The sequence below is a fragment of the Dendrobates tinctorius genome, unplaced genomic scaffold, assembly GCF_039654945.1.
Source record: "Dendrobates tinctorius isolate UK_male_01 unplaced genomic scaffold, ASM3965494v1 ptg000039l, whole genome shotgun sequence".
Lineage (NCBI taxonomy): Eukaryota > Metazoa > Chordata > Amphibia > Anura > Dendrobatidae > Dendrobates > Dendrobates tinctorius.
In genome coordinates, this window is record NW_027361707.1 from 45,258,526 (window position 1) to 45,283,626 (window position 25,101).

The following is a 25,101-nucleotide window of genomic DNA, read 5'->3' on the forward strand; positions in this document are numbered from 1 at the left end:
CAATCAAGTTGGGCGTGTGCTTGCCGGGGCTGTCTACAAGTGATCAGAGGAGAAATGGCCAGTGTCACTGAGTGACGAGAATCACCAAATGGCCGTATGTGAGAAGAGAAGACATGACTGTGAATGTTTTATAGACAAGTGGAGGAGGTAGCGTGAGAAGAAAAAGATCCAACAGTCCAAATTCAGATGTATCAAATCCTTAACTCCCCCCCGACAATCATTTGTCAGTGGCCCCCATACATATTACACTGTTGGCCAGTGGCGTAACTTGAAACTTATGGGCCCCAATGTGAAAGCTCCAACGGAGCCCTCAAATATTTGAAATCTTTATTAGCAATAGTCTTTTTCTATAGGCCAAAGGGACTTTTGGGCACCCTAGACTCCAGGGCCAGGGTTGCGATTGCAATCCCTGCACCTGTTGTAGTTACATCCCTGCTGTTGACCGAACCCCTTCATATCAGTGGGTTTGACCATCACTAGTCAAATAAGTATGAGGGCCTTAAACCTCAATAAGGAAAGCCCAGCGAGGTGCTCAAAATGTAAACGCTTTTTACACATATTGAGTACATGCAATGGAAATCATTAAGATAAATAATATATACAATACAATTATAATATTAATAAGACAAAAAAAATTATTTTATAGCTTGACTTTGCAATTGAGGTTCTTTAAAAAAAAAAGAGCTTGGAAGAACTCAATCTGATTTTGCTGAAAGATAATGCATTTCAAAGGCCATTAAGTGTGAAAGATCGTAACACATTCAGCTAATTTATTTCTTAGCTTTAGCTTGTACTGCACTTTATAGCTTAAAGTGGCACACGCCATTTGGCAGCAACATTATTATTGCTTTTACTGACTATAACATGAAAACTAAATGAATCTAAACCATCCTGCAATTTTCTACTGTCTACTGCGGACAAAAGTTTACAGACCGACACAAATTTTGTCTTTCACAAAGTTTGCTGCTTCAGTGTTTTTTGATCTTTTAGTCGGATGTTTCTATGTTTACTGAAGTACAATTATCAGCATTTCATAAGCTTTTTTAACATTTTTTGACAAATATATAAAGTTTATACAGACTTAGCATATTTTTCAGATTATGAGACGCACTTTTTTCCCTCAATTTTAGGGGAAAATGGGGGTGTGTCTTATAATGCTGATATACCTTACCGGCCACGGTGGAGCAGGGTCCCAGGGTCGCGGCTGGAGGAGGAAAGAGTGGAGCGTTGCTGGAGGCCGCAGGCTGGGATGAGGGGGTGTTCAGAGGTGCGGCGCTCAGATCTCATCTCCCAAGATCTTGGTGCCGAGATTTCCATCTGCGCATGCGACGCCCCTGGCAGCCATTTTCCCACAGTCCACCGTGTAAGAAACCATGGAACTGCGGGGGCTCTGGCCTTTCACAAAATGTCAGAAGAGCCCCCCGCAGCAGCACCGGACACCAAGAGCAGCACCGGACACCCGCAGCGATCCGCCGCACATCCGAACATCACCTCATCCCAGCCTGCGGCCTGCAGCAACGCTCTACTCTTGCCTTCTCCAGCAGCGACCCTGGAACCCCTTTTCACTGCAGCCACCACCCCTGGTAAGCAATAAGACGCATGACCTTTTTATGTAGTGCTAATTTTTATGGTCTTTAGAGTGGCGTTCACATAATTCTCTGGGCGTGTCTTTCGGCTGCTTCCCATTATTACCCCGTTCGCTAAACCCCCTTTTAAAGACCATAAAAATTTATGGTCTATAAATATGTAAAGACCATTAAAATTAGCACTAATAAAAAACATATGTCTGAAAACAAAGAGTGAATTTAAAAAAATTGAATATTCATGAGAGCAGCAGGAATTAAATACGGGCAAAAACCATCCACCTTAGATCTGGTAATAGCTCCTCTTCAAAACATTTACCGCACAAAAAGCAATATTAGCCATACATTATTAACCCCTTAACAATGCAGCTAATTTTTGTTTGGTTTTTTTTGGCAATTTTGTTTTTTCCTCTTCTTCTTACAAGAGACATTAGGTTTTATTTTTTTTTTGTTGACATAGCCACATAAGGGCATTTTTTTTCTGGAGTTTTGAGTAACATCTTTCACATTATGATATAAAGCACTGAAAATGAGGAAATAAATTCCATGTGCAGTAAAAAAAAAAAAAAAAGTTCCGTCATTGTTTTTGGGCTTTATTTTTGCAGAGATTGCTGAGCTGTAAATATGATTCTTCAAGTCAGAGAGATTACTATGATACAAAACTTGAACAGGTTTTTTTTTTTAATCAATTTAACAGCTCCAAAAATGACGAACTGCACAAAACAATGAAACCATTAACTTTTTACTTGTATGGTTGCTGTGGAGCTGTGTGAAGGTTTTTCTGTATTTTATGGTGTGTTGTCGTTTTCTTTGGTGCCATTTTGGGGTAAATAAGACTGTCTGATTTCTTGGTATTACATTTTTTCGAAGGGGACGTAACAACCAAAATACAGTAGTACTGGCATTCCAATATTATTTTCTTGATTAACTTTTTCCTGCTGGTTTAATTCATTTTTATTTTGATAGGTCAAAGTCGTAATGCGAAATATGTCTTTATTTTATTTCTTTATTTTCAAATTAGTAAAATAGGTGGTGGAGGGTGATGGCAAGGTAATTTACACTGTTATTTATATATGGTATACTGTATGGTTTTTTTAGGTTGGTTTCACATTTGCGTTAAAACAACGCTGCGCCCTGCGTCGTTAAGCCCCGCCATGAGCCGGCTCCCTGCCCGCCCCATCCGGGATCACCGCCTACTTTCGCATTTGCACGCATGCGATCGGCGCACCCTATCTTTAGCATAGGGTGCGCAGATCATGCGCTGCCAGTGTGAAAGTAGCGTGCTGCGCACTTTTGACGGTGCGCCGTGCGCGCCGAAATGCAACATGCTGCATTTCGGCGCGCACGGCGCACCGTCAAAAGTGCGCAGCACGCTACTTTCACACTGGCAGCGCATGATCTGCGCACCCTATGCTAAAGATAGGGTGCGCCGATCGCATGCGTGCAAATGCGAAAGTAGGCAGTGATCCCGGATGGGGCGGGCAGGGAGCCGGCTCAGGGCGGGGCTTAACGATGCAGGGCGCAGCGTTGTTTTAACGCAAATGTGAAACCAGCCTTAATTACTTTTTTTCACTTTATTTTTTAGCATAACTACATTTATTTAGATTTGAGCTGCTGAGCATTTCCACGATCATTTGATATACTGCAGTTCTTACAGGTTGAGAGTGGCCCACAGACGAGCAATTGAATCCCCTGGGGGTCCCTGTGCAGGAGAGTACCACTTACCCACAAACTTGAGCACTAGTTCACCCAAAACATTTGATTCACTGACAAAAGCAACATCCCATCATTCATCCAAGAGGCTACCTAGCTTAAAGGGGTTATCCGGGACTTTTCTTATTCTGTGCTATGAACTAAGAACCTAGTAGTTGCTTACTACCTGCTTGTTCTGCCCAGAGCTGATTGCCCAGTACTGTGTTAGATCAGTCACTGAGGACTGCTGCCAGTGTTTCTGTGGTTTCCAGTGATGTTCAAGAAGAACCTGAAGACCCACCTGTTCCGACAAGCCTACAGCCTGCAATGATCCTCGGTCTACTGAACCACATCATGACCTGCTCTACCTTCTCCTAATGTATCCTCACCCATCCCTGTAGACTGTGAGCCCTCGCGGGCAGGGTCCCCTCTCCTTATGTACTTGTGTGTCTCTTGTCTTACACATGTTTACTATACTTGTCTATATTTCTCATTTCACATGTAAAGCGCCATGGAATAAATGGCGCTATATAAATGCATAATAATAATAATAATAATTTTATAACAGTCAGAGGAAACGGAGCAGCTTCTTCTCTTTCACACAGTTTTATTGATGAGGCAACTCCGACGATATCATGCTGATTGACAGCCAGCTCCCTGCTGCCTTACTGCGGGGAACCCCGGCTATCAATCAGCATTACATCTGCAGTGACGCCCTGTCAACAGAGCAGCCTCAGAAGAGGAAGAGTTGCTCTATTTATTTGAGGACAAATGAAGAAGTAGAATTGATGTAGAAAGCAGTCTGTGACCGCTCTGAGCTGGCAGAGATGGGTTCCAGGTGGGTAGTTTGAAAATACCTGCCTGTAAGTTCTTAGCTCCATAACAAAAAATAACCAGAGTCCCAGATAACCCCTGTAATATTATATAAGAGAATTGGCAAATTTGTGAAAGAGGGTAATTTAATATTTGCATCTAGCTGAACAGTAGACCTCCAGAGTCAATGTTACTGGTGGATTCTCGCCAGCCCGGTCTGACACTAAATACTTATATACTGCAATACTTCAGTATTGCAGAGCACAGACCAAATTATGATCTCCTATGAAACTTAGTGAGTTGCTTTACATGAGCATCAACTTGTAGTTCTGCAAACATTTTTACAGTCCCAGGACACTTTTTGAAAAATGGTCAGAGTTTCGTGTGGAGGGAAATTAGCCGACCGCGACTGACAAAATCTTCATAAATTACACGGCATAAGTGGCACAAATTGGCAACATAATGGATTCCACACTCCAGTATATTTCCTGCGGTGGCGCACGGCCATTGAAAGATGCGCCAAATTCAAGGCTGTTAATACATTCGAAGCCTTTCTTTCGAAAGTTGGAATGTAGAACACCAGTCTTGAAGAATCCGAGCCATACGGGATACATACACAGATTGTAATTTTTCAGACCGATCTTAAAGAATTCGGGTTAAATTAGTTACATACACAAATATTGTAATTTTTCAATTTAGTCTTTGCAGCCATTTTTGCAAAAGTCACAACAGGAAGTGCGGCCATAATGGCCCCTTTGGCTATACGAGTTAATTAGCGCAGTAAATGAAGCTTGATAGTTGGGGGTAAGATTTTACATTGGAGCTCTAAGATACTCCTTTGGATTTCTGAATAATGAATTAGATTCATCGCAGCATACTTTGTAGATAATTCCCATCATGTGTTTCTCATTATTTTCGCTAATGTCCTTCACACCTTGTGGCCATGCCTAAAACATTGCAAAAACTCCAGAGAAAGAGGAAATGAATAATTTCAGATTTTCTAGACAAAAGCATTTCATTAACAGGCTGGACATGCTTGCTACCCTGGAACGGAGACAGCGCTACAAAAATGCAAAGCAAATTAGTATATTTATACACATGGGTGCACAGATACAACGTGCCGCCTACGGAAGGGAAATATTAATCATTTTTCCATGTCAGCTTTGTGCTTAAGCAAGTTATTTAATTTTGTATTAATGATAAAATGATTAGCATGATAATTGTTGCACTTTGAAAGGGACAGAATCTCATACTGTGATGTCCAATTCTGGAGCAGACAGGGCAGAAAACCTCTGCTGAGTCATATGTGCAGCCAGTCGGGCTGTGTTCACAGTTGAACCTTCTACCAAACATATTATCTGCTCTGTAACTTTTGTTCTCAGAAAATATAGAGAAGAGTTTTTATTCAGTTCTAAGGTTACTTTCACACTTGCAAAACACGCATAAAAAACGCATTATGTGTTTTTAATCCGTTTTCTTGTTTTTTGCGCATCGTTTTTACCTAAAAACGCTGACGTGTGCATAACCATGCGCACGTCAGCGCTCCCATAGACTTTAATGTATTTTTGGGTGAATTCCGTGCGCATTACGTGCGCATTCTTTTTTTGAGACAGGTCGGACGCACAAAAAATGTAACAAGTTGCATTTTGTGCGCCTGGGCGCGCACTACAAAAAAAACGCATGCGCATACAAACGCGAACAAACGCATGACAATGCGCACCCATGTTAAATATAGGGGAAAAAGCACATGCGCATGTTTGCGTGAAAAAATGCAAGTGTGAAACCAGCCTAACAGGTTTTTAGTCATCAAGATGGCTCCGTGGTTAGCACTGTTGCTTTGTATAGCTGGGGTCCTGGGTTTGTATGTTCTCCCCGTGTTTGTGTGGGTGTCCTCCGGGTTCTCCAGTTTCCTCCCACACACCAAAGACATACTGATAGGGAATTTATATGGTGAGACCCAATGGTGACAGAGATGACAATATATACAAAGCGCTGCTGAATACGATGGCGCTATATAAGTGAGCATAATAAATAGTCATATATAATTGTTTAGGATCTCTTCCTTCAAGTTTTTCATTCTAGATAGTAAAAAAAAATGGAAAATGTGATGGATTCGATTATAGGGAATCTGTCATGAGATTCATGTTGCCCAAACCTCAGGCAGCATGAATCAGATGATGACTGTGTCAGTGCAGCCTTGTATGTTTGGCTGTAAAATACTGGGGCATTTCAGAGAAAACACACCTTTAAAAACTGGTCGAGTACTATGTGTGAGTGTGTGAGGCAGGTACGCATCGACTTTTCCATTCCCCTATACTTGACTGCAAGTTGGGTCTCCTTCACATATGGTGTCTGCATTTGGCAGGGCTCTCAGAGCACCAGGCCTACACTTGTCACTCATCCACCTGCTACTGATCAATGTTTAAGCTAGAAATGCTGGTCCAAGCCCTGCCCCAGGCCCTGTCCCATGCATGCATGCTGCGCAATTATACTATTTGTAATATGGGTCAATTGAAGCCATTTTTCGTGCTGTCTGCCCCTAATTTGAGCTGTTTTGACAGCTTTTTGGCTGCCCTGAAGGATTTGTGTATGTGTTTGGTTTTGTCTCCCATTGAATTCAGTGAGGTTTGGATATGTTTGACGAACCGTTCGGCGAACATCGGGACATTCGCTGATCCGAACTGAACCTTGAAAGATTCAGTATCTGACACGGGCTGTAAGATTTCAGCCAGGTATGTTTAACGCTAAACTGTTGCAGCGTTTCAGAGAAAAACACATTTTAACCCCTTTAGCCCCCAAGCCTGTTTTCACCTTCCTAACCAGGCCAAATTTTATGATTTTGACCAGTGTCACTTAATGAAGTACTGTAATAACTCTGAAACGCTTCAATGGAAATGGATCCCACTGATTTTGAGAATGTTATTTTGTGACATATTGTACTTCATGACAGCTGTAACATTTCTTCTATGTAACATGTTTATTTCTGAAAAAAAAACAGAAATTTTAAATTTTAATCTTTATGCCTACTTTACATCAGCACAACTTTTGAAACATAATTTTTTTTTTGTAAGGAAGCTAGAAGGGTTAACAGTAGAGTTGAGCGATACCATCCGATACTTCAAAGTATCGTATCGGATGGTATCGGCCGATCTTTAAAAAAAGTATCGGTATCGCCGATTCCGATACCGGAAGTCCCATTCAAGTCTATGGGACTTCCGGTATCGGAATAAGAAAAACCCTTTCCTGCCCTTGTACAGCCTCTCTGGGGTCTGTACGGGCCTTTCGGGGGGCTGTGCCGGCCTGCCAGGGGGTCTGTGCAGGCTCCGGTGGTCTGTGCCGGCCTGCCGGTGGTCTGTGCAGGCTCCGGGGGGCTGTGCCGGCCTGCCGGGGGGCTGTGCCGGCCTGCCAGGGGGTCTGTGCAGGCTCCGGTGGTCTGTGCCGGCCTGCCGGTGGTCTGTGCAGGCTCCGGGGGGCTGTGCCGGCCTGCCGGGGGGCTGTGCCGGCCTGCCGGGGGGCTGTGCCGGCCTGCCGGTGGTCTGTGCAGGCTCCGGGGGTCTGTGCAGGCATCGTCCGATGGGACTACAAGTCCCATCTGGCGATGCCTGCTACCATGACAGTGATTGACACATTAGCCAATGATGGGACAGTAGTAGTCCCATCATCCGGCTAATGTGTTAAATGTAAAAAAAAAAAAAAAAAAAAATTACATGCTACATTCATACTACATACTACATACATGCTACATTCATACTACATACTACATACATGCTACATTCATACTACATACTACATACATGCTACATTCATACTACATGCAACATACATACTACATATATACTACATGCATGCTACATATATACTACATGCATGCTACATACATACTACATGATACATACTACATATATACTACATGCATGCTACATACATACTACATATATACTACATGCATGCTACATACATACTACATACATGCTACATATATACTACATACATACTACATATATACTACATGCATGCTACATACATACTACATGCTACATGCATGCTACATACATACTACATACATGCTACATATATACTACATACATACTACATATATACTACATACATACCACATACATACTACATGCATGCTACATATATACTACATGCATGCTACATACATACTACATATATACTACATGCATGCTACATACATACTACATGCATGCTACATACATACTACATGCTACATACATACCACATATATACTACATACATACAATACATTCATACAATACATACATAGACATACAGTACATATAACATAGAGTAACATACTTACCAATACTTGTCACATTGTTCCCCGAAGCCATTGTCGTCTACGGAATAAATATTAACATAACAAACCACAAAAATACTCACCCACGATCCGAAGCAGTCCACGAGTGTGTCCCACGACGATCTTGGGTAGAGAACTGCAGCATCAGCTGATGCTGCCGTTCTCTACGGGCTGCAGGAATCCAATGACGGAAGGTAGGTATCCTTCCGCACTGTATTCCTCCGCCACTTAAAAAAAAAAAAAGTCCCTAGTCTCACTTTATGCCATTGCTGTGTGGGAATTTCCCACACAGCAATGGCATAAAGTGAGACTAGGGACTTTTTTTTTTTTAAGTGGCGGAGGAATACAGTGCGGAAGGATACCTACCTTCCGTCATTGGATTCCTGCAGCCCGTAGAGAACGGCAGCATCATCTGATGCTGCAGTTCTCTACCCAAGATCGTCGTGGGACACACTCGTGGACTGCTTCGGATCGTGGGTGAGTATTTTTGTGGTTTGTTATGTTAATATTTATTCCGGAAAGACAATGGCTTCGGGGAACAATGTGACAAGTATTGGTAAGTATGTTACTCTATGTTATATGTACTGTATGTCTATGTATGTATTGTATGAATGTATTGTATGTATGTAGTATATATGTGGTATGTATGTAGCATGTAGTATGTATGTAGTATGTATGTAGCATGCATGTAGCATGTAGTATGTATGTAGCATGCATGTAGTATATATGTAGTATGTATGTAGCATGCATGTAGTATATATGTAGCATGTATGTAGTATGTATGTGGTATGTATGTAGCATGTAGTATATATGTAGCATGCATGTAGTATATATGTAGTATGTATGTAGTATGTATGTAGCATGTATGTAGTATATATGTAGTATGTATGTAGTATATATGTAGCATGTATGTAGTATATATGTAGTATGTATGTAGCATGCATGTAGTATATATGTAGCATGCATGTAGTATGTATGTGGTATGTATGTAGCATGTAGTATATATGTAGCATGCATGTAGTATGTATGTAGTATGTATGTAGCATGCATGTAGTATATATGTAGTATGTATGTAGTATATATGTAGCATGTATGTAGTATGTATGTAGCATGCATGTAGCATGTAGTATGTATGTAGCATGCATGTAGTATATATGTAGTATGTATGTAGCATGCATGTAGTATATATGTAGCATGCATGTAGTATGTATGTGGTATGTATGTAGCATGTAGTATATATGTAGCATGCATGTAGTATGTATGTAGTATGTATGTAGTATGTATGTAGCATGCAGTATGTATGTAGTATGTATGTAGTATATATGTAGTATGTATGTAGCATGCATGTAGTATGTATGTAGTATGTATGTAGTATGTATGTAGTATATATGTAGTATGTATGTAGCATGTAGTATGTATGTAGTATTTTTTTTTTTTTTTTAACATTTAACACATTAGCCGGATGATGGGACTACTACTGTCCCATCATTGGCTAATGTGTCAATCACTGTCATGGTAGCAGGCATCGCCCGATGGGACTTGTAGTCCCATCGGACGATGCTTGCACAGACCCCCGGACATCAGCACAGCCCCCCGGCAGGCCGGCACAGCCCCCCGGCAGGCCGGTACAGACCCCCACAGGGTGCACAGCCCCCCGGCAGGCCGGCACAGCCCCCCGGCAGGCCGGCAGAGACCCCGGGCAGTCCACACAGCCCCCCGGTAGGCCGGCACAGACCCCCGGCAGGCCGGCAGAGACCCCGGGCAGTCCACACAGCCCCCCGGTAGGCCGGCACAGCCCCCCGGCAGGCCGGCAGAGACCCCCGGAAGGCCCGAAATGACGGCGCATCATGATGCGCACACACCGCGCATCATGATGACGTCAGGCCGTCAATCAACTGAACTTCCGATTCCGATGCCGAATTCCGATATTGAAAAAATATCGGAAGTCGGTATCGGAATTCCGATACAGCAAGTATCGGCCGATACCCGATACTTGCGGTATCGGAATGCTCAACACTAGTTAACAGTTAACCAGTGATTTCTCATTTTTCCAAAAAAATTTACAAAACTATTTTTTTAGGGACAGCATCACTTTGGAAGTGATTTTGAGGGGACTATATGACAGAATTACACCATTCTAAAAATTACACCCTTCAAAGTGCGCAAAACCCCATTCAATAACTTTATTAATCCTTCAGTTGCTTCCCCTGAATTTTGAGAAATGAAAATTTAACTTTTTTATAAAGAAATTTTATTTAGATCCAAATTTCTTTATTATCACAAAAGTAACAGGAGAAAATAGACTGCAAAATTTGTTGTGCAATTTTTCCTGAGTTCGCCGATACTCAGTATGTGGGGAAAAAGCACTGTTTGGGCACATGGCAGGGCTCGGAAGGGAAGGAACAACGTTTGACTTTTTGAATGCAAAATTGGCTGCAATCAAAAGAGAAGCCATATCACGTTTGGAGAGACCCTGATGTGCCAAAAGAGTGGAGATCCCCAACAAGTAACACCATTTTAGAAACTAGACCCCTCCAAGAACTTATCTAGATGTTTGGCGAGCACCTTGAACCCCCAGGTGCTTCACAGGAATTTATAACGCTGAGCTGTGAAAACAAAAAATCTATTTTTTTCCACAAAAATGTTCTTTTGGACCAATTTATTTTTTTTTTATTTTCACAAGAGCAACAGGAGAAATTTCATCATACAATTTTTTGTACAATACCCTATACATGGTAGAAAACTACCGATTGGGTGCATGGCAGAGCTCAGAAAGGAAGGAGTGACATTTTGGAACACAGACCTTGACGGAATGGTGTGCGGGTGTCATGTCGCATTTGGAGAGCCCCTGATATGCTTAAACAGTGGTACCCCCAAAAGTGATGCTATTTTGGAAACTAGACCCCTCAAGGAATTTAAATAGACTTGTAGTGAGCAAGTCTATTTAGTGAGCACCTTGAACCCCCAGGTGCTTCTCAAAATTTTACAACGTTGCTCTGTGAAAATGAAAAAAACACAACATTTTCCCACAAAATTGTTGTTTTAGCCTCAAATTATTCCATTTTTACAAGGATAGCCTTGGGAAATGAAAATTTGTTGTGCAATTTTTCCTGAGTACACCGATATCCCATATGCTGGGGTGGAAGTATCACCAGAGCAGTTGTTGCAACTGCACCAGAGATCGGAGGTGGAGGGGGCCCCTGCAGGGTGGCTAATAATGAGGGCAATCTAACCTATTTCTCCGGCCCTGAGGCTACAAACTGCCCTCATGTGCGGCGGGCAGGGAGTGATCCCTGCAGCTCTAATGCCTTCAGGAGAAAATGAAAACCTTACACCGAAACATTAAATACCCTGCAATAAATAGATAGCATAGTGCATGAAAATAATATACATTGCTTAGTTAACTTTTTTTTATCAAAATGGCGGAGCTGCAGGGATCTGACCTCTGCTTTCTGCATGGCACTTTCAGAGAGAGAAAGCTGCTGGTGACAACCCTGTGAAGTAACATGTGGAGAGGTGAGTGGTGTCACAGACTGAATAATTTATATTATTGGGCGGCAGAGATTATAGTTAATGGAGGGAACATTGCTGCTATTACTATTTGTAACGGTGAACTACAAATCTTTATTTAGGGGGAAGACACATGTACATACACAATGTATGTGACCTTGTTATTTTCAGGGCTGCGATGATCATCGTGATAAGACGAGTGGTAGCTGGGGAGTATCGCCATGAGGGTTTGACCGGATGGAGAAGAAACTTTATCTGTAAAATCCCTTAGGCCACATTCTCCCATTTGTTTAATAGGTCTGTTTGCTTCTGGATTTTTTTATCAGACGGCACAAGGACTTGTAGAGTTTTATAGGTCCATTCACACATTTGTGAAAATTACGGATCTGAGAATGAGATCCGTAAGCACCAGAGAATGTCCTGTTATGATTTCGATCTTGGGGATTAGAAAAATACATGCTCATTGGGTTTGCAAAAGTTCACAGCACACTGACACTGCACACAGATAGAAGAATGTAGCCTTATGTATAACACAGTCCCTTAGTTTATAGTGTACTCACTTATTATGTATAGCACAGTCCCTTAGTATATAGTGTAGTCTCTTATTAGGTATAGTGCCTTCCTTAGTTACATAGTTTCCTCTTCTATTATGTATATCACCGTTCCTTATTACGTACCCTCCTCTCTAGTTATACTGTATATGGTGGTGCCATCCCTTAATATATAGCTTCCTCTACTATTATGTGCAGCACTGTCCCTTACATAGTGTATGCTTGTTATTTTTGTTATTCACAAGGCCCACTTTTATTACATACTAAAACAATAATCAGAAAGCACAGTATCTGTAATGGGGCTGAGAGCATATTACCGTATAACTCTTCCAAAATACAACTAAGGTAAAGTAATAGAGAAAGTGGAGTACTCCCAAAGAAGTTACAAATCTAGAAAAGTGGAGTAAGCCATAAACCACTAAAAATTGTACACTAGGCAAACTTTATTAGTACAAATATAACAGACATGTTAAAATAGAAATCACATACAAGAGTATAACAGAAACATGTGGAGGAGACATGGAAGAAGGCAAGGAGGGGTAGCAGACACGGATACAAGGTAGGACCAAAGGAAGCAGGTCTACAAAGTCACTGTGGCATAAGCCAGTACAGTACAGCATCAGCGGCAGCAAGTAAATGAACTCAGTAGTAAAGTGCATAGTGTGCATCAAGAATCAAGCCTGCCATAAACGAGTCAAATCTGCTTACCCATAATAGGTCTGGACCGCTGTCACCCTCTTTGCAGCCCCCGATGTGCATTTCGCTTTATTATATAGTCCACTCTTGTTAGATATAAAATGACTGCTGATGGAGCAGCCAGTGACCAGAGGACCAGTCCATCAGCTCCTTCATTACAATAGAAGCTTTCTCATGCTCCATCAGCAGTCATTGCATTATATATCTGACAAGACAGGACAGTATGTAATAAAGACAGGGCTCTATATAATCGATATGTAAGGGACAGTGCTGTTCATAACAAGAGAGGGCATTGTATAATAAGAGATGGCAATACACATAATGAAGTAGACTATGTCATATTTATACAGAGGGTACGGAAAGTATTTAGACCCCTTTCAATTTTTCACTCTATTTCATTGCAGCCATTTGGTAAATTCTAAAAAGTTTTTTTTTTTTCTCAATAATGTACACTCTGCACTCCATCTTGACTGGAAAACACCAGAGATGTAGACATTTTTGCAAAATTATTAAAAAAGAAAAACTGAAATATCACATGGTCATAAGTATTCAGACACTTTGCTCTGACACTCATATTTAAGTCACATGCTGTCCATTTCCTTGTGATCCTCCTTGAGATGGTTCTGCTCCTTCATTGGAGTCCAGCTGTGTTTCACTGAACTGATAGGACTTGATTTGTAAAGGCACACACCTGTCTATATAAGACCTCACAGTGCATGTCTGACAGCCATTCCATTGCAGTGTCAGCTGAATTCCAACCAGAGTACACCTCATTCTACTTAATGTGCCTCTGATTAGGTGATCACCTGAACCAAATCTTTTTTAATCAAGGAAAGTATAAAAAAAAACCCTGCTGTGGTGTTCACAATCCTCTTGCAATAGGACAAGCTGGATGGCAAAATAAGTGCTAGTAATATCCCAAAAGTAATAGGAATGAAAAATAACTTTTAACCATGCCAAAAGAGTTGAAAAGAAAAGTCTTGAGTGAGGAAAAGAAGGGCTTAATTCTGGCTTTACTAGCAGAGGGATACAGTGAGCATCATGTTGCCTCCATCCTTAAAATGTCTAAGACAGAACACCATAACAACAAAGTCAAGCAGCAGACATTGGGGACAACAAAGCTACTGTCCGGCAGAGGGCGAAAACGACTCTCCACTGACCTGGATGACCGTCATCTAATTCGAATGTCACTAAGCAACCACAGGATGACATCAATTGACCTACAAAAGGAATGGCAAATAGCAGCTGGAGTGAAGTGCACAGCTAGAACAGTTCGTAACAGGCTCCTAGTGGCAGGGCTCAAGTCTTGTAAAGGTAGAAAAAAGCCTTTCATCAATGAGAAGCAAAGGAGAGCCAGGCTGAAGTTTGCCAAAGACTACAAGGATTGGACCATAGAGGACTAGAGTAAGGTAATCTCTGATGAGTAGTCAAACTAGCCGGGTCAAATCCTAGACTGTAGCACAGTACCAAAGGAATAAAGAAACTCACGGTAAGGGACAAGCCAGGGAATCAGCAACGGTAGGAAGCGGATAAGACAAAGACAAAAGCCAGAAGCAGGTCAGGATGCAAGCCAAGTCAAAACCAGGGAGTCAGCACACTAAAGGGAAGCACTGAGTCTGGATGGGAATAGGGGAATATAGAGACACGGGATCAGATACAGGTGTTGGACAACATACTACTGAATAATTACATTTTTACCACCAAAATTTTGCTTTTAGTCACAGATTTTACATTTTCACATGGTGAAATGGGTAAAATGACCCCAAAATTCTTGCTGAATATGGAAATACCCCAATACTAGAATGTTGTTTCAGAACCAAGTTTTTATTTTTCAAAGGGCTACTAATATGAAAAAAATGTACATCAGTTTGTTGTAAAAATTTCTCTTGAGTGCACCAATACCCTACAAGTACTCGAGAAATACTTTCCAGACACAATGCAAAGCTCAGAAAGGAAGTAGCGCCACATAAAAGTTCAGATTTTACTATTATAGTTGCGGGTGCCATGACCCACTGGGTGAGCCACTGAGATGCCATAACAGCAGAACTCCTCGTAAATGACCCCATTTTACTAACAACATCTCATCTTAATGAATTAATTTAGAGGTGAAGTGATCATATTGACACCACAGGTGTGCCACACAATTTTATTCCATTGGACACTGAAGAAAAAATAATTACATTTTTGCCACCAAAATTTTGTTTTAGTCCCACATTTTACATATTCATATGAAAAAATGCGTAAAATGGTCCCAAAATTTGTCACATAATTCTTGCTGAATGTGGAAATACCCCATATGTAGCTGTACTGCTTAGTGATACAGTAGACTCGGGAGGAACTGAGCGCTATTTGCCTCCTGGAGCACAGATTTTCCTAGAATACTTTGTGGACTCCATATACAGAGCCCTTAAGTGCTAAAAGAGCAGAGGCCTCCATCAAGTGACCACATTTTGTAAATTATACCCCTTTGGGAATTTATCTACAGGTGTAGTGATGATTTGCACCTTTGACTCCATGGGTGTTTTTCAGAAACAAGCAGCAGTGAATGTTGCTGAGTGAAAATTGCAAACTGCCATTGTAGTGACCAGTACGCTGTAGTGACCAGTATGTTGTAGTGACCAGTACGTTGCAGTGCCCAGTCCATGCTTATGGAGACACACACCTGTAAATTAGGCGGGCTGTCATAGCTACAGAAATGCCAAACATGTGGACTCTAAATGTAGTTTAGGAACACTGGGGCACAGAAGGGAGGAGACATTTGGATTTGTGAGCACAAAATGTGTTGAATTTCTTTTGGGAGCAAGGAGCTATTTCACTTTCCCAGTCTCTTTGTGCTACCAGTTATGTGGAAGCCCCCTATATTACCATTGACAGATTATGGACCTTAGCAGGGGATTTTTTGTGGATTGATTTGATTTCAAATGAAACTCCCAAAAGATCCATTCACTATATTGAGTCAGCAGAGTTACCCTGGACTCCATCTGGCCTCTGTTCAGTAGTGATTTAGAAGTGCACAAAAGTGTGGCCAACGGCACTTTTATGCACACCTAAAAAAACGAACACCGTCGGATCATAGATCAGACGGCATCCACAGTGCCTCCATCTGCCTCATTATAGGGAATCTTCCACTGGGTGTTCCATATGAATCACGTATTTCAGAGATTTACATGGAAACCCCACTGTGCGCAGAGCACAGGATAAATTTGAAACAAGCCTTACTGCTATCTTTGGGAGGCAGAATGAACAAACCAACAGAAGGTGGATAATTGGTTTTATTTAATTTTACGCCATCCCTTATGTGGTATAAGTGCGTAGACGGCTTTATTATTCAGGTAGGTGTGATTACAGCGATACCAGATTTCCGTATATCTTTTTTTATGTTTGGCTGCTGTCACACACTAAAAGACACTTTTATTTCCCAAAAACTAGGTTTTTACATCAACATATTTTGAGAACGATAATCTTTCCACATTTCTGCCAACACAGTCGTGTGAGGGCTTGTTTTTTGTGGGACGAGTTGATATTTTTATTGATACTAATTTTGGGCACATGACATTTTTTGATCTATTACGGTTTTTGCAAGGCAAAAAAATTCTTGAATTTTTTTGTTATGCCGTTCACCATGTGGTAAAATTGATAAGGCAGCTTTTTCGGGTCAGTTCGATTACAGCAATACCACATTTATATAGTTTTTTATGTTTTGGCATTTTACACAATAAAAACTGTTTTATAGAAAAAATAATTATGTTTGTATTGCTTTATTCTGAGAGCTATAAATGTTTTATGTTTCCACTGAACGGCGTCTTATTTTTTGCGGGTCAAAATGACAATTTCAGCTATACCGTTTTTCTTTACATTTGTATTTTTGATCGTGATTTAGTCCACTTTTTTATGGGTACAATAGATATGTGTATATATATATATATATATATATATATATAATATATATTATATTTATATATATATATATATATAAATATAACCTTTTTCTATTTTGTTGTGATTTTTGTAAGAAAATGTTTTTACAACTTTTTTTTTACCTTTTTTAATTTTTTTCTTAGTCCACTCACTTTCAGCATTCTGATCGCAGTTATAAAGCATAGCAATGCAAGAGCATTGCTATGCTTTATAACTGTCAGTGATGCACTGACACAAGGTAGTTAGATTATATACTGTGCATGATCTTACTTAACTTGCTAGAGCCTGGTGACTTGGATGTCATCAAGGCGATATTGTGTCACCATGGCAACAATTAGGTCCCCTTGATGATGTCACACGGGCACCAATCGGAGGTCATAGGTGGCTCCCTCCCTCTGCCTGTCATCTAAATGCTGCAATTGATATCGATCACAATAGTTAGAGGGTTCAACTGTCAGGAGTGGTGCCTGGCAGTTAGTGCCAGGTGTCAGCTGTGAAAATAGCTGAACACCTGATGGCGCACAAAATCGCCATGGCGTATCCATATGTCCAAGGTCGGTCGATAAGTACTTACTCACAAGAGCCCAAAAGATAAATGGGCCACTTATAATTCTAAGACAGAAAGCAGCTTTTGTCGCAGACACAACAAGGGACTCATATAGTGTTCTTACATGGGATTCCTGTGTCTGCCACTGTTATAGAGTTAATTATACCTGGTTGAAAAAATGAAAACGGTATCATTAAAATCAGACTGGCTGAATCCTTCTAAGCTCTATGTAGAAACAGGAAGTGTCTTTTCTCTACATGAGTCATCATTAGAACTTCAATTCTACATCACTGCAATGTCCCTGGGAGGGTGGAGGAGGGCAGCAACTGGGTCTGGAGTTGAAGAGGAGCCTAACTCATGCAGGAAAAAGAGATTTTCTGTTTCTAAATAGAGATTCGAAAGGTTCAGCGAGTCTGGTTTTAATCACGTGATATACAGTGGGGAAAAAAAGTATTTAGTCAGTCAGCAATAGTGCAAGTTCCACCACTTAAAAAGATGAGAGGCGTCTGTAATTTACATCATAGGTAGACCTCAACTATGGGAGACAAACTGAGAAAAAAAAATCCAGAAAATCACATTGTCTGTTTTTTTTTCATTTTATTTGCATATTATGGTGGAAAATAAGTATTTGGTCAGAAACAAGCAATCAAGATTTCTGGCTCTCACAGACCTGTAACTTCTTCTTTAAGAGTCTCCTCTTTCCTCCACTCATTACCTGTAGTAATGGCACCTGTTTAAACTTGTTATCAGTATAAAAAGACACCTGTGCACACCCTCAAACAGTCTGACTCCAAACTCCACTATGGTGAAGACCAAAGAGCTGTCAAAGGACACCAGAAACAAAATTGTAGCCCTGCACCAGGCTGGGAAGACTGAATCTGCAATAGCCAACCAGCTTGGAGTGAAGAAATCAACTGTGGGAGCAATAATTAGAAAATGGAAGACATACAAGACCACTGATAATCTCCCTCGATCTGGTGCTCCACGCAAAATCCCACCCCGTGGGGTCAGAATGATCACAAGAACGGTGAGCAAAAATCCCAGAACCACGCGGGGGACCTAGTGAATGAACTGCAGAGAGCTGGGACCAATGTAACAAGGCCTACCATAAGTAACACACTACGCCACCATGGACTCAGATCCTGCAGTGCCAGACGTGTCTCACTGCTTAAGCCTGTACATGTCCGGGCCCGTCTGAAGTTTGCTAGAGAGCATTTGGATGATCCAGAGGAGTTTTGGGAGAATGTCCTATGGTCTGATGAAACCAAACTGGAACTGTTTGGTAGAAACACAACTTGTCGTGTTTGGAGGAAAAAGAATACTGAGTTGCATCCATCAAACACCATACCTACTGTAAAGCATGGTGGTGGAAACATCATGCTTTGGGGCTGTTTCTCTGCAAAGGGGCCAGGACGACTGATCCGGGTACATGAAAGAATGAATGGGGCCATGTATCATGAGATTTTGAGTGCAAACCTCCTTCCATCAGCAAGGGCATTGAAGATGAAACGTGGCTGGGTCTTTCAACATGACAATGATCCAAAGCACACCGCCAGGGCAACGAAGGAGTGGCTTTGTAAGAAGCATTTCAAGGTCCTGGAGTGGCCTAGCCAGTCTCCAGATCTCAACCCTATAGAAAACCTTTGGAGGGAGTTGAAAGTCCGTGTTGCCAAGCGAAAAGCCAAAAACATCACTGCTCTAGAGGAGATCTGCATGGAGGAATGGGCCAACATACCAACAACAGTGTGTGGCAACCTTGTGAAGACTTACAGAAAACGTTTGACCTCTGTCATTGCCAACAAAGGATATATCACAAAGTATTGAGATGAAATTTTGTTTCTGACCAAATACTTATTTTCCACCATAATATGCAAATAAAATGAAAAAAAAAACAGACAATGTGATTTTCTGGATTTTTTTTTTCTCAGTTTGTCTCCCATAGTTGAGGTCTACCTATGATGTAAATTACAGACGCCTCTCATCTTTTTAAGTGGTGGAACTTGCACTATTGCTGACTGACTAAATACTTTTTTTCCCCACTGTAGTTATGGACAGTCCGGCTCTTTTTGGTGATCTGGCTCGCTTGGCATCACTCAACCACAAAAGCCGGCTATTCTGATATTTAAATGGATCCCCACCTACTTTCAGCCAACCAATTAAATTGGTGGGTGGGAGGGCTTTGGCTTGGGTGGGAGGGATTTCACCTTATGAACACGGTCATTTTACACCCAGTGAGAACCATTCACAGAATTGAGTGACTCTCATTGGGGTGCCAGTGCCGGCTTCCATTGTTCCCAGCAGGGAGCCGACTCTTTGTCTCGGATCAGTCATGAATGATTCATCACTAATGTGATGGCATAGACCTAATAGAAAAGAGAAGAAATGAGACAAAAATAAACTAGGAGGATAAAAACTATAATGAGTGCATCTTTCAGGGTTTTCTCACTATTTTGTGCAAAAAAGTGTAAATAAAGCTGAAATTGAAAAATTGAAATTACTTAGTGACAGACAATATTAACTCAGACGCATTAACCTACTGCTTAGAAATTCTGTACGGGCACTTTATTTCTGAATGGAGCCTAATACAAGAACGTAGTCTTTAGCGGGGCCAAACATCCATGAATGAACGGCTCAGTTAGCCAGCTGTATTCTCTGCTTTTATACTGGAATCATAAATCATTAATCCACTATTGACCTCTTCTGTCATGAATATTGTATCTACCCCATTGTTGTGAAGAGAGGTTTACTGTTCACATCGAGAATATTTTCATCCATAGGACTAAGTAAACAAAACATGTACAAGAAGCCGAGTGCATGGAGATATCTCACACTCCTGGAGTAACACATACCGCAAAAAGTGCATTCATTATTTACTGGGCATTTAGAAAAAGAACGCATGATAATAACAATAATAATAAGTTTCATAAAGGCCATGTTCACACGATTAGTATTTGGTCAGTATTTTACCTCAGTATTTTGAAGACAAAACCAGGAGTGGAACAATCAAAGGAAAAGTGTAATAAAAACACGTCACCTCTTTTACATTTTTCATCCACTCGTGCTTTTGACTTACAAATACTGGTGGGAAATGCTGACCAAATACTGAACATGTAAATGTGGCCTAATGCCAAGCTACTGACCTGTTTTTACCACTGGAAGAAGTCACAGCCACAGTGCTGCTATCATGTCCCAGAGTAGGACTTCAGAGGTAACATCTTCTAGAGTTGAGAACAGGTTGGTAGGCTGGCATTACTAGTAAAATACCAGGCTGCCGATGTGCTTTCACCGCCACGGCCCTAGAGGCCAGACCCTGTGTCACCACTGTAAATAGCGCTGGGGTACAAAAACATGGCATCTTGCTCCATCTTCAGAAGTGTGCTGCTAAGGGGGTGTGCCTTGTTCACAGCTGAGGCAGCCACAGTGTGGGAGATGCAGTCGGGAAACCAACCACAATATCCTGAGGCTTGTCATAAGTAATGTGCTCTGACACTTTTGTGAAAAAATCAAAAATTTTGCAATTTTTTTATGCCTTTAAACCAGAGTCAGACAAAATAGTTAATAAATAACATTTCTATAAGATTGTCTACTTTACATCAGCACAATTTTTGAAACATATTTTTTTTGTTAGGAAGTTAGAAGGGTTAAAAGTTAACCAGCAATTTCTCATTTTTCCAACTGTAGGGAGGAGGACCCCCGCAGAGTGTCTGGGCCGGAACCAAGGGGACCGCTATCTAGGTTCCTAAGGGAACTGTACCCAGGGAACAGAGGAGGAGAGTGGACTGCTTGGAGTGACAGGACAGCAAGGGGAGGGACGAGTATAAAAGGGACAGGGAGCGTGCAGGGGAGGCAGTTGGCGGAACGGCAGACACAAAGCAAGAGACTGTGGGAGTTTGAGAGGGCCAGAGTGACAGACGGTGACCAAGGAGGAGACCAGCGGCAGAAGGGAGATTTACAGTGGAGAGGAAGCGCTGAATTTATCGACAAGAGACTGCCGCTTCACTCCAATCCGGGGTCAGTCGTCTGCTGCCGTTGCCGCTGTGCTCCAGCCCATTGCGGCCTGTCTGCCACCTCTCGCGGCCACTGCCACTTCACTCCAGCCCGCGGCTGCGGCCTGCCCGCTGCCGCCCTGCTTCAGCCTGCGGCTGTGGTCTGCTCATCATCGCCCGCAGGTGACATCACCCCGATGCAATCGGCAGTTGGGGCCTACTCCTTGCCTATGGAGAAACTCTTTGCCCAGGCCCAGGCCGTGCACGTGGCCTGCCAACCGCCACTCCTGGTAACTGCGACACAACCCTGCTTGGAGACTGGAGTCTGATTGAACTCGCTAACTAGCGGAACCCCGCTGTTTCTACAGGGGGGTTACCTCATCAAAGGACTCCCTCAGGGCCTGTTGTCCCCCAACTCCTCCTGGGCGCTGGGGCGCCCGAAGACTAGACAGATCTTCAGCAGCTGGGCCCAGCGGCTGCGACAACAAAGCAGCTTCATCAGAGACGCCGAGGGACATCAGGACGGATAAGTAACACTATAGGAAGGACCCGTAGTCGGCCATATCGTGGCCCTATAGTAATCGGCCTTTGCCGGGTTAGTCGTATTCTCTTTAAAAGTATTTGTTTGTGCTGAATCCCTGCGAGGACAATAGCTGTTACTTTGTTTTGGTTGCTTAGTATAGCACTAGCGGCTTAAATTTATAAAAGTTTCTCCCCAAAGTACAACTCAGTCTCGCGTCTCGTCACTGCATCCTGCGTACTTGCTATTACCTACACAACTAAATTTACAAAACCTTTTTTTAGGGACCACATCACATTTGAAGTGATTATAGCACAGAAAATACCCAAAATTGACACAATTCTAAAATCTGCACTCCTCAAGGTGATCAAAATTACATTCATGTGGAAAGAAAAAATGAACATTTAGCTTTTTTCATAAAAAATTTATTTAGACCCACATTTTCTTATTTTCACAAGGATAATGGGGGAAAATTGACTGCAAAATTTGTTGTGCAATTTCTCCTGAGTACACCGATACCCCATATGTGAGGGAAAGCTACTGTTTGTGTGCACAGCAGGGCTTGGAAGGGAAGGAGCACCATTTGGCTTTATGTACGCAAAATTTGCTGGAATCATTAATGTACTATATGTCCTGTCAGAGGCGTATCCAGGGGGGGCAGCCGGGGCATGTGCCCCAGGCGCCGCCGACAGGGGCCCCATCGGGCCGCCTGATGTGGTGGTCCAAGGAGGAGGCATTCTGCCGCCCCCACACAGGTTCTCCCATTCTCTGAGTCGGCTGTCAACTGACAGCTGGCTCACAGACAGTGTTGCGCGTCGGTCGGTGACTCAGTGTACTAGCGTCTTCAGGTGTTAGACGCTACTACACGTGACTCACTTGTAGCCGGCACTTCTGCATCAATAAAGCACAAAGCAGCGTGATCAGTTCACATGATCACGCTGCTGACATCACACGCCGGCTCTTCAGAGGTGATGACACAGGCAGTGAGGCAGCGTTGCGTTTGGTAGTAAGTGCTCTAGTGCCAGATGGGGTAATGGAGCTGAAGACACCGAAGATTAATGGTGGAAATGTAAGGACATGCTCTGGTGGCTCGGAAGAGATGGTTGGGGTCAGAGACGCTATATGGAGTGGATGGGTGCAGACAGATGCATGTGGTGGAGAAATATGAGGAACATATGAGGAGGTGGCAGAAGTCTGAGGACATTATAGGGGGGATACTTTATGTGTGTGGGGATTTGGAGTGGGGATGAGGGAGTACTTTATGTGTGGGGGGGATTTGGAGTGGGAATGGGGGGTACTTTATGTGTGGGGGGGATTTGAAGTGGGGATGGGGGGATACTTAATGTGTGGGGGGATTTAGAGTGGGAATGGGGGGTACTTTATGTGTGGGAGGATTTGGAGTGGGGATGGGGGATACTTAATGTGTGTTTGGGGGATTTGGCGTGGGGATACTTAATGTGTGTTTGGGGGAATTGGCGTGGGGATGGGGTGATACTTAATGTGTGTGGGGGATTTGGTGTGGGGATGGGAGATACTTATGTGTGTGTGGGGGATTTGGCATGGGGATGGGGTGATAATTAATGTGTGTGGGGGATTTGGCATGGGGATGGGGGATGCTTATTGTGTGTTTGGGGGATTTGGCGTGGGGATACTTAATGTGTGTTTGGGGGATTTAATGTATGTGGAGGATTTGGAGTGGGGATGGGGGATTTAATGTGTGGGGAGATTTGAGGACACAATAAAGAGTATGTATAAGGGCATGTATGAGGAAACAGTATGGGAGATGGGTGCAGACAGTATGGGGAGCGAACGGGTAAATGTATGTAGACACTGAGCATCGATGGGAAAAATGTATGTGGACACAGTATGGGGAGTGAAGGTGATGGTGATGGATTGTGTGCAGACACAGTATGGGAAGTCAGAGGTATGTGTGAGCAGACAGTAAAGAGAGTGAGGGGGTAAATATATGAGGAGACAGTATGGTGAACAGGCGGGATGCTAGAGGAGACAGTATGAGTAGGGAGGGGAATAGTGTGAGGTGACAGTATATTGCAGATATTTTTATTTAGGAGCATTATAATGACATTTCTATCTTTAAGGGGATTGTGTGGAAATTTGACCGGAGAAGATGGAAGTCTGCAAGTCTGCAGAGATGGCTGTGGATATGAAAACTCATCATGGTCTGGACAAGAAGAAGAAAAGAATGAGAATGGATGTTATTTGTGATACTGACTAATTCTCATGTTTTTATTTGTTAGGCCGGAGTCACACTAGCGATAAAATCGGACGAATGTAATGCGATAAAAAATCGCATTGCATTTGTCCCAATGTTATTCAATGGTGCTGCTCCCATCATGCGTTTTTTTATCAGATACGTTCCTCGGACCGAGACAATCGCAGCATGCTGCGATTGTCACCGATTTTCGGATCGGATTCGACAATGCAAGTCTATGGATGCAATTAAAAATCGCATTGAAAACGCACCACACATGTGACTTGCGATTAAATCGCAAGACTTCTCAAGGTCAACAGGAAAGAGCATCAGGCATTGACATTGGATGTCAATTTGATGCTTAGATGCGAATAAAATCGGTTCATCGCCGGAAAATGGGATGACAGACGGATCCCTGGACAAGAATTCTTTGTGCGATTTCGTACCGTTAAAATGGGACCGATTTTTTATTCGTTGTGTGTGACTCCAGCCTTAGGAGCATTAAAGGGGTTGTCCAGGTCTGTGCTGAGTCTGCAGTCATTCTATGTGACTGCAGACTTCTGAATCCTCACAGTGCTCACTGAACGCTGTTAGGATTCTCTCGTGCTGGTGATTTACATACATGAGATCACATGCTGACTAGACGTGTGGCCTCACTCAATGAATATGAACAGAGTGAGGCCGGTCACGTCTAGACGGAATGTGGCCAGAAGTATATAAATCACATGCTTGTGCTGATATATGACCGTGTA

The 25,101-nt window shown here is 42.4% G+C and overlaps 1 long non-coding RNA gene across 1 annotated transcript in view; it reads left to right on the forward strand.

Moving 5' to 3' along the window:
• LOC141088547 (uncharacterized) overlaps nt 1–22,340 on the forward strand; it is a 71,609-nt gene extending 49,269 nt beyond the window's left edge. The window contains exon 3 of the long non-coding RNA XR_012231975.1: nt 21,313–22,340. This is a non-coding gene — a long non-coding RNA (uncharacterized lncRNA). The remainder of the gene's footprint in view (nt 1–21,312) is intronic.
• Nucleotides 22,341–25,101: the final 2,761 nt, after the last annotated feature.